Consider the following 9,032-nt stretch of genomic DNA (forward strand, 5'->3'; position numbering starts at 1 on the left):
GTGAAGTACATTGTGGAACCTCTCATTCTTTGGGGTTTAATTCTTAAGTACTCTCTGCCAAGGTAAACCTGTGTTTGCTCAAAAACTTGATTATCTAAGAGATGTGTGTCGAATAGGTATAATTATAGATATCCAATATATTTATATGTCTTCACACACATATGCACACACATAAACATGAAAGCAGGAGTAACGTGTAAAAGAGAAAAGATAGGAAGGAAGGAGAGAAAAATACAGTGATTGTGGATGACAATATCAGGATAAAGACCATTATTTTGTATGATTACTAAAAAAATAATAATAAACCTGGTTGTAGTAGCACATGCCTTTAATCCCAGAACTCAAGAGACAGAGATAGGCAGAACTCGATAATTTGAAGGCCAGACTGGTGTACAGAGTGAGTTTCAGGATAGCTGGGCTACATAGTGATATCTTATTTCATATACACACACACATACACACATAATAACACACAGCACATACACACACACTCACACTCATACACACACAGCAATACACACATACACACAGAGTTACACACACAGTAGCATGCACACAAGTACACACACATTCACATGCACATACAGTAACACACATATACACACAGTACACAGCACCTCAAATGCCAATGATCCCCAGACTCCTACTGATTCATGTGGAACTACTCTTTACTAGTTGGATTAAGAGATAAAGGTGGTGGCACACGCCTTTAATCCCAGCACTCGGGAGGCAGAGGCAGGCGGATCTCTGTGAGTTTGAGGCCGGGCTGGACCAATAGCCTCCAAAACAATACAGAGAAACCCTGCCTCGTAAAAACCAAAGAGAGAGAGAGAGAGAGAGAGAGAGAGAGAGAGAGAGAGAGAGAGAGAGAGAGAGAGAGAGAGAGAGAGAGAGAGAGAGATAAAGGTGGTGATTACTGGCTGGAAGAGAATGACAAGTGAAAGGATTGGGTAGAAGATGTATTAAAAAGTAAATATTGGCAGGCAGTGCTGGCACATGTCTTTAACCCAACACTCAAGTGACAGAGACAGGTGAATCTCTGTGAGTTTGAGACCAGCCTTGTCTACAAACCAAGTTTCAGGACAGTCAGAGCTGTTACACAGAGAAACCCTGTCTCCAAAAAACAAAACAAACAAACAAAAGTGAATATTGATCTCTCATCAACTTTCATAACTGGACTACTTTGGGGTCATCGCTGGACCTCAACCACCAAAATGAAGTTCAAACCCTTTGTGACTTCAAGAACCACAAACTGCATTTCAGCTCACCTTCTCACATTCTGAAGATCCTGCCTTCCCTTCCAGAGCAGAGACAGAGGTCTAACTTTTCATGTATCCCCATTCCATTCAAAGGGATGACGGATTTCGCTTGTCAGAGGACACTACAAAGGCCAACAGATTGGCAAAGTGGTCCAAGTGTACAGGAAGAAATATGTCATCTACATCGAATGAGTGCAATGAGAAAAGGCTAATGGCATAACTGTCCATGTGGGCATCCACCCCAGCAAGGTGGTTATCACCTGGCTAAAGCTGGTCAAAGACCTCAAAAAAGATCCAGAAAGGGAAGCCAAGTATTGACAAATAGGAAACAAGATGGTCAAATAAAAGGAAAAAATGATCAGAAGATGAAGTAGTGGTGGTATCATACACAAATTTCATTAATGACTGCTTCAGTTAAAAAATGAATATCGAAGTTAATTAATTTTTTTAAATACAAGTGAAGCATCTAGCCAGGTTTTTAAAACAAAAGCAGAGAGATGTACCACAATGGCCAGTGTTATGCAATTTTGCCTGTGATTTTAAATAACATATGTAAATGTCTAGCAGCTTTTGGAAGACAGTGTTCAATGTGTTAGCTGCTCAAGTTGAGTATTGTGATTCACACCTGAAATTCTGGCACTTGGAAGATGGAAGCAGGAAAATCAGGGTTCAAGGGATATGGGAAGCCATATCTTAATAAAAGTTGGCTGTTAATATTATGTGACACAATAAAATAATTATGTCTATTAATGATTTGTATAGAACAATTGCCCAAATTAGCCTTATTCCCTGCTTTTTCTGCTGGGTACCTTACACATGAACTGAAAGTACAAATGCCTGTATTTTTTAAATTTTTATATGTGTGGATAATTTGCCTAAATGAATATTTGTGCATTGTGTCAGAAGAGGGCATCAGATCCCCTGGAACTAAAGTTACAGATGGTTGTGAGGTGCCATGTGGGTGTTAGGAATCGAACCCAGGTTCTCTGGAAGAGCAGCCTGCGCTATGCCTTAAACACTGAGCTATGTCTCTAGCTCCCAATTTTATTGCATTAGAAGCATGCATGTGCATGTGTGCGTGTGTGTGCGTGTGTGTGTGTGGGGGGTGTTTTCTGACAGATGGCATCGATCCTATTAGTGGATGAAGACACTGGAATCCAAAAGATTGTATAGCTTGGTAGCTGTCTTAGTTACAGTTTATACCATGACCATGGCAACTCTAATAAGGGAAAAACATTTCATTGGAGTGGCTTACATTTTTCAGAGGTTCTGTCCACCATCATCACAGTAAGTCATAGTGGTGTGCAGGCAAGCATGGTGCTGGAGACAGAGCTGAGAGTCCTACATCTTGACTTGCAAACAACAGGAAGTGGTCTCCAACACTGGGCAGTATCTTGAGCATAGGAGACCTCAAAGCCCACCCCCACAGTGACATGCTTCTCCAACAAGACCACACCTACTCCAACAAAGCCACACTAATAGTGCTACTCCCTTTGGGCGCCATTTTCTTTCAGACCACCACAGTGCCTAAGAAGATGACCTTGTGTGGTGGTGAATGCAGCTCTTTGTGCTACTTAGTGTCTCTGGTACCAAGGTACACAGAAGAATAGTTTGTCAAGGCTTGTTTGGGGTCCATGTTAATCTATTGAATCACAATAGCACATAGAGTTATGCCGTAGATGTTTCTATGAGATTTTAAATCAGCTAGTGACTATGTAATTGGGTATGATTGCATGGTAAGAGGAATAAATTTGTGGCTGTAATATGGGAAATATGATCAACAAAACAGCAATGCTCTATTGTTCCTATGTGCTAAATGTGTTTATTAGCAAACCAAGGGCTTCAATTTTGGTAGTCAGCATTCCAGATGAGACAACCTTAAAGTGGAAAACTATTATTTCATTACAGACACTGAGGTATGGAGATGACTAACAATGGACAAACAATGCTGAGAGGACGCAGTTAATGGACTGAGTACTGTCAGGTTGCTAGGAGACAGCTTCTCTCATGCTTTTTCCTTCCTTTGTCACTTGTTCTGGGATCTTCTTCTCAGTCCCTTTGTACTCCTGTTAGCTTGACCCTGAAGTCAGTGTAGGCATCCAAAGTAGCTCACTGAGTTCTTTTGTTTGGTGAATTCTTACTTGCTGGGAGAAAATGAAGTCCTGGGTCAATGTATTTTGTTGACATGGGCCCAGCCATGTTAAGGATCCCAATGCTTCAGCCCCATCAGAATGGCAAAGCCCTCTTTGGGCTAGTCTCAGAGTGACGGCAAAGCCTTCCTTGGGTCCAGGTGAAAAGATTGACAGCGTGTGCAGGAACTTTCCATGATAGCTTTCTCCCCTAACATGTTTACATCATGAAGATTGTTCCCGTATAGAGTCTACTCCTACTGAGATTAACTAAGCTTGCTTCCTTGTTTGGTTTATGCAGTAACCCTGACTCCTATGTGCCTATGTGTGATAGACCCACTTCCCTGGTCAGCTGCAGGCAATAAACACATGGAACTGGAGGGGGAGAATGGTCTGTGGTTTCTCCATTCTGGAGCCCGGTCCACTTAATCCCCCCATCCACCCTCTCCACGTGTGTGTGTGTGTGTGTGTGTGTGTGTGTGTGTGTGTGTATACCTCTTTTTCATTTACCCCTTTTTTATTGTCTCCAGTCAGGGTTCAGGAACCCAAACTGTGTGGGGATGAGGCACTTACCACAAGGAAAATGGTCCGTCCTTCCTCATCACATTTTAATTCACTACACAGTCAACATCTGACTAGGTTTTAACCAAACCAAAGAGTTATGAAACAGCCTTCACCTTTACCAAGTGCAATGTACATTTCTCGTAGTTAGATTCAATTCTTAAATGCTGTGTTGCAAGCCGGGCGTTGGTGGCGCACGCCTTTAATCCCAGCACTCGGGAGGCAGAGGCAGGCGGATCTCTGTGAGTTCGAGGCCAGCCTGGTCTACAAAGTGAGTTCCAGGACAGCCTCCAAAGCTACAGAGAAACCCTGTCTCAAAAAACCAAAAAAAAAAAAAAAAAAAAAAAAAAAAAAAAGCTCTGTTGCAGACTTCATTGTCTAAGCTAGCAAAGTCCTCCCAACAAAACTCTAAACCACGTCTGTTGGTGGCAGAGTAATTGCCAAAGAGCAATTTATCCCCAGGTCGGAGGATAGGGACTTGATTTTGGTCTGGCAGAGAGATTCCCAAATGCTGTCTGAGGAAAGGATCCTCTAGAGGACATTTATTAGATGATGTGTATGGAGGTTATATATACACATTTGTGTATGTGCAGGCGATTGCTTATATGGAAACTGGAGGTCAACATCATAGTGTCTTCTGCTGTTGCTCTCTGTGATGGCTAGTATTGGTTGCCAACTTGACTACATCTGGAGTTAACTAAAATGCAAGCAGCTGGGCATACCTGTGAGGGATTTTCTTGATTGGATGATTGGAGGAAGGAAGACCCACCCCAAATCTGGGCCTCACCATCTGGTGGCAGTCTGTGTAAAAGGACTTGGAAGAAGGAAGCCTTTGCCTTTTGCCTGATGGCTCTCCTTTGTAGCACAAATTCTAATTGTTCTTGATAATAAAAACTCAGGAACAGATACTGGGGTTAAAGCTGAAGATCAGAGAAGCAAAATGGCCAAGTACTAGAGAGTTCTCATCTCCACCAGTGCTCGCACCAAAGGAGAGATCCTGTCCTCCGATTGCATCTCCAAACTGGACTGCTCCTTAGACTGCGTCTGTCTTCACAAAACCTCAGATTTCCCTGAGCTCTTGTCTCCTCCCACTTTATATTCCTCTCTAGTGCTGGGGTTAAAGGTGTGGGGTCCCAGTTGCTGAGATCACCTTTGTGTGAGCTCTGTTTCTCTTTTAGGCTAGATCAATTTCATGAAGCTCAGAGTGGCCTTGGAATAACAGAAATCTGTCTCTGTAGTCCTGGGATTAAAAGTGTGTGCCACCACTGCCTGGTCTCGGGCTTGGCCCCCTACATCAATTAGCAATCGAGAAAATGTCCCAGGCTGGAGAGATGGTTCAGTAATTAGAGCACTGGCTGCTCTTCTAGAGGTCCTGAGTTCAATTCCCAGCAACTACATGGTGACTCACAACCATCTGTAATTAGATCTGGTGCCCTCTTAGGGCCTGCATGCATGCAGGCTGCCAGAATACTATATACAGAAAAATGAAAGGAAGGAAGGAAGGAAGAGAGAGAGAGAAAAAGAAAGAAAGAAAGACAGAAAGACAGAAAGAAAGACAGAAAGACAGACAGAAAGACAGAAAGACAGAAAGACAGAAAGACAGAAAGACAGAAAGAAAAGAAAGAAAGAAAGAAAGAAAGAAAGAAAGAAAGAAAGAAAGAAAGAAAGAAAGAAAGAAAGACATGTCCAAGACCAATCTGATCAAGGCAGTCCTCCCAATTTAGATTCCCTCAGATAACTCTGATCTGTCAGTTGACAGATGAAGCTAACTAGGAGACTTAACTTAGAACTCAACTGTGTTTGCTAGACTGACAAACCTCCACGATCTACCTTGCTCCACCCATCCTTGCACTGGAGTTAGGAGTGTGGTAGCTACCATGCCTGGCTTCTCTATAGGTACTGGAGTCCCAAGTTCAGGTTATCATACTTCGTACTTTACCCACTGAGCCATCATCTGCCCAGTCCTTTCTGGACTATTTTAAGGACATATTTAGAATAATTTTTGATAGTGGTGATTATTTGACACCTATAAAAATGTAATTCTAAGAATATATGCACATAAATTATCAGAAATGCTCACAAAATATTCTGTGACCGTGAGGTTTGTTTTCAGAAAAAAATCTCACTTCCCAAGCTCGGCACAGCATTTTAATTTTTGCTTCTGTGATCAAGTATTATATAATTCTACATATCTTCAACTGTTTTTAGGGGTTAGTTTCCACATTACTGCATATTGAAATTATTATCCAATATTTGTTGTTCATAGCAGCTTTACTTATAACCACCAAAGACAGAAATAAAAGAAACAATGAAAAGATAAACAAAGATGGCAGAACACACGCCATGGAATAACACTCAGCCTTAACAAGGGAGAAAATGCTGACACATGTTGGTTGTAATACGGATGAAACTCAAAGGTAATGTGCTAAGTGAGATTAGCTACTCACGAAATAGACACGAAGGTTTGAGTCCATTTAACTGGAGTATCTGATGTAGCCCCATCCATAGAGACAGGGAATGGAACTGGAGGGGACAGATAGTGAATTACACCCCGGAAGAATCTCCTGGGCAACCATGAGCAGCTATGCAAGAATCCTCTTCCATCATAGTCCATTGTTTCCTTTTTGCACAATTTCCACGAGGAACCTTATGAAATTCCCTTGGAGTCTCATGAACCTCTCTGCCCCAAACATGAGGAAATGTCAACAGGTCATATAGTTTATGGGACTCATGTGTGATTCACAGCTCATGTCTAACTTGGAGGAACACCACCAACAATGGGAAAGTAGGAAGGAGTGGAGGCCAGGGCTTATGGACCGTACAGGGTTTGGCTTTAATGTTTTTTAAACTTTATTATTCTATGAGGTGTGTACATGATGAGGGTGCACATATACATGCACGGAGATCAGAGGACAACCTCGTAGAATCTGCTCTTTCCTTGCACCTGGAAATATGTTCCAGGCATTGATGTCAGGTGATTGGGATTAAACTCATGTTGTCAGTCTTGTCTTTTAAGTACATTTACTTACTGAGCTGTCTAGACAGCCAGGTTACGGCTGACAGAGGAGCTCTGCAGAGGGTTAGAACAGAGCAGGCCTGATCTGACATGCTTCTCATCCCCACTGAGAAGTCAGGGCACATGAGGCATGAAGAGGACACAGAGCAGGGTGAGGGGTAGGAGGAGTGATAAAGAACAGAGATTCTCAAAATGTCAAAGTGCAGCCAAGACAGTTGCTGAGGACTGGATACAGTCAGAACAAGAGAAATGACTTTGAGTCTGCAGTGGTGATTCTGGTGTATAGTGCAAGTCCCTTTCGCACTGTCTACATAAGTGACCTCGAAGATTAATGTGCCCATTTTCCTATAAGATACATTGACCAGTGCAGAAGCCACCTGACCTATGTGACCAAGAGAAGTCACTCTACAGTGCTCTTTCATTGTGATATGTCAACTCTTGTTCCCATCAAATGAGTTGTCTGATACCAAGAGTTACTAAACTGTGTTCTACTTTTCATTTTATTAAGCTGAAGAACTGGGGAGACAGCTCAGAAGGTAATAATACAAGCATGAGGACTCAAGTTTGAAGACCTGGACTGAGGCCTAGCTGTGCAGGCCTGTAACTTCATCACTGTGGGGATGAGACAGGAAGCTCAGGAGAGCTCCCTAGCCAGCCTCTCCAGCTAAAATGATGATCTTCTGATTCAGTCACAAACTGTCTTAAAGCAATGAGGAGGGTGATAGATGAAGACACCCAGTGTCCTGGCCCTCTGTATGTGTGTATGGGCACACACATACCTGCACTCATCTGTATTCACCATACACAAAAATACACAGAACACACACACAAGTTCATGAATTAAATAAAGTAAAATAATGCAACATGAGTTTGAAAATAAAGGCTTCTGTAGGTATTGATAATGTCGACTTTTAAAAAGTACTGTTGGGCCTGGCATTGGTGGTACACACCTTTAATCCCAGCACTCAAGAGGCAGAGGCCGAGACAGGCAGATCTCTTTGAGTTCCAGGCCAGCCTGGTCTACAGAGTAAGTTCCAGGACAGGTTCCAAAGTAATACAGAGAAACCCTGTCTCAAAAACAAAAAAAACAAAAAAAAAACAAAACAAAAAAGTACTGAATATAAAACAGTTTAGAAAGACAAAATGACAAAGATACAGAATGATTGTGCCTCAGCTTCTGACAAATACTTTAAAATTATGTCTGCAAATGAATTTAGAAAGCAATCCCCCATCCCACTCAAGTTCACTCATGCTCAAGTCTCTTTCGTAAAATGAGAGCATTTGCATCTAACCTGTTTAACTTTCTCCTATGTGTTTCAGTATCCAGATCACTTACACTAAATTCAATGTAAATTGTATGTATGTATATATAACAGGTTTTTTGTTTCGAGACAGTGTTTCTCTTGTAGCTTTGGAGCCTGTTCTGGAACTCACTCTGTAGGTATGCACAACCCATACACAGCTATAGTAGATGTTTGGAAAATATTGACATGAAAAATCCTTACATACTTAGTACAATTTAAATTAAAAGAATGTTTTCCATCCAATATTGCTTAAATGTGGTTACAAAGCCACAGATGAAGAGACAGATGTATATAATAGATGTTTACAAAATGTGTTTGTCTCTCTTCTCTTTGGATCTTTTCTATTTTTGTAACTGGGAAACTGTCCATTCAAATCTCTTTGAAAGTGGCTGTTTTCGCCAGGTGTTGGTGGCACGCACCTTTAATCCCAGCACTCGAGAGGCAGAGGCAGGCGGATCTCTGAGTTTGAGACCAGCCTGGTCTACAAGAGCTAGTTCCAGGACAACCTCCAATGTCACAGAGAAACTGTCTCAAAAAACCAAAACAAAAAAGTGGTAGTTTTCACTGTATGTTGACTACTTACTCTTAAGATGTTCACACTAACATACTTGCTTTTTAAAGAATCTTCAGGGGGACTGGAGAGATGGCTCAGAGTTCAATTCACTGTATGTTGACTACTTACTCTTAAGATGTTCACACTAACATACTTGCTTTTTAAAGAATCTTCAGGGGGACTGGAGAGATGGCTCAGAGTTCAATTCCC

At 41.8% G+C, this 9,032-nt stretch overlaps 1 pseudogene; it reads left to right on the plus strand.

Moving 5' to 3' along the window:
* Positions 1-1,214: 1,214 nt before the first annotated feature.
* On the plus strand, positions 1,215-1,628 carry LOC101830554 (annotated as a pseudogene).
* Positions 1,629-9,032: the final 7,404 nt, after the last annotated feature.

The sequence above is a fragment of the Mesocricetus auratus genome, unplaced genomic scaffold (genome assembly GCF_017639785.1).
Source record: "Mesocricetus auratus isolate SY011 unplaced genomic scaffold, BCM_Maur_2.0 Super-Scaffold_100010, whole genome shotgun sequence".
In the NCBI taxonomy this organism is placed as follows: Eukaryota; Metazoa; Chordata; class Mammalia; order Rodentia; family Cricetidae; genus Mesocricetus; species Mesocricetus auratus.